Source organism: Leptonychotes weddellii, chromosome X (genome assembly GCF_054177405.1).
Source record: "Leptonychotes weddellii isolate Sample4059 chromosome X, ASM5417740v2, whole genome shotgun sequence".
Taxonomy (NCBI): Eukaryota; Metazoa; Chordata; class Mammalia; order Carnivora; family Phocidae; genus Leptonychotes; species Leptonychotes weddellii.
In genome coordinates, this window is record NC_138385.1 from 27,226,641 (window position 1) to 27,228,997 (window position 2,357).

The window sequence follows — 2,357 nt, forward strand, 5'->3', positions numbered from 1 at the left end:
GCCTCAAACTAATGCCAGTTCTGCAGGACGAGTCCCTCTGCAGGGAGAGGTGGCTGCCCCAATGTCCTGTCACTTTTGGGGGGGGGTTTGAGCCGTTTTAATTCACACATGCCATAGAAGTTTGGCGCATGACCTTTCTTGCCCTTTGCTGTGAAGGGTCTGTTATGCACCTTCATCTTTGCTCACTTAAGGAACTGTGCTTAAAAAACTCATATTCACCAGAAACTGATTGGACAGAAACCCCAGAAGCTCCGTTTCCCAATAATCTTGTGAAAAAGCATCAGGCAGACTTTTTAAATGTTAACTTTTTCTTTGGCTGCCAATTCTGGCCTCAGAGTTTTGCTTTTGTTTTTTGTTTTTGGTATTCATAAACTGCCACAGGGTCACGATCCTTCCTGGCACTACCCAAATTAATTAATTTCATTAATTTCCTTGATTTATTACCATTCCTTATGCGGACGTTTATGTTTCGTCTGTGCTTACATTTAGTGTTGCTTTGCATATCTGAGACTATCCTTTCCCACTTTGGAAATCTTCTAGCATGATATTTAGCTTAAAGTGGGTTTTTGTGGTTGAATCACATACAACCCTTCTTACTGGTAATCTCCCGATTTTGGTGGCCTTGTGTTCTCGCTTCCTGTATTTGCTGCCATTAGCAGACCGGACTGGGACAATCAGAAATTGGAAGTGGTCATACCAGTCACTGCTGCTACCAACTGGCTCCTTGAGGGTGAACAGAAGAAATTATCTTGCAGTATCGTAACCTAATGAGACCAGGCTTCCTTGGTACCGGAGTATGACAGGAACGATCAGATTGCCAACCTGAAATAGGGATGTGATTCTAGGTATTAGTGATCGCCAGAAGGCTAATGTGAGCCAAGACTTGGAAACCAAGAAGCCATGGCAAGGAGGAGTCTAGCTGGATTTACCCATGGTCAGAAGTAAACTCAAAAGTCTGGAATCCAGGCATACGGGCAGGGTGCAGGGAAGAAATGACATCTCTGAAGTAATGACAGTCAGAAATCCAGAATTCTCGGTATTTTCAGACCACAGACCAGCTATATAGAAGCACAGGGGTAAGTCCTACCCTTAGTCAGTGATTGCTTAACTTCTGGGTTTTTTGGCAGTTTGGAGTGAGGCTAGAACTTCTGACCGAATGGAGGTGTCCCCCTTTATCCATGGGTATGATTCAGGAAGTGGCTTAAAATGGATCTTACCTGCCTAGGAGAGCTGAGACCCATAAAGAATCCTAAGTCTTGTGAAGATGGGTTAAAGGATGATCCTGATAAGGGCAATAGTAATAACAGCACATATTTATTAGGTCTGTAGGAAATGCTGACCTGCTTCATCTCATTTCCTCCTTAGAACAACCTGTGTGTGGGTACTATTAATATACCCATCTTTACAAATGGGAAAACCCAGGCTCAGAATATCTTACTGATTTTTCCCAAGATCATTAAGCTAATAAACTGCCAAGCCAAGTCACATATCCCGCCTCTCTTTGGTTGTAACTATATAGGCTATTTCCCCCAGAGCATCCACCTACCCAGGCAAGCAGTGAAGATCCTCATGAAGAAAGGAGTAGGGTAAACACGGTAAAGTGGCTGACTAACTCATATATTTTTTTAAAGATTTTGTGTATTTATTAGAGAGGGAGTGGGAGCAGAGGGAAGGAGCAGAGGGAGAGGGAGAAGCAGACTCCTCGCTGAGCAGGGAGCCCGATCGAGACTCGATCCCAGGACACTGGGATCATGGCCTAAGCCGAAGGCGGATGCTTAACAACTGAGCCACCCAGGCGCCCCTTAACTCATACTTCCGACTCTCCTTTCTGCTCTGTTCCTTTGATGCCTGCCTGATACGTAGTCTTTCCGTTGATTCCGTTGATGCGAACAGGCATCTCTTGGGGGACCTACTTCCAGCCTCATCCTACCCTGCGCTGAAATTGTCTTGGTCTCATGTTCCTGTTCAAATGAAAAGCGTTCAGAATAGTAATATTTAACTTCCGTAGATTACACCTAACTCTGTGATGTGATTGCTTTCTGTAATTCTTCCTTCTACGATTGCACCATTATTTTTTGACTCTTTGTCCTTGGCTGATTACAGGCCTGATTAAAAACAATACTGCAGTAAGGTTACCGCCTAAGGCCTATTTCTTCTCTATTCTAGACAGAATCTCTGTTACCCACATTTCAAAGAAGCCTTCCTTGTCCAGCTGTTGGTTTTTAGGTAGCCTCTGGTGTTGTTGCCGTACCCCTTAGGTCTGTAGGAACACTCTATCTTACGAACTTGGTTTCCTCGAGGAAGGATACCTCTGTTTCATCTCTAGAGGCCGCTGCATATTTTTCACTTGGTACCTC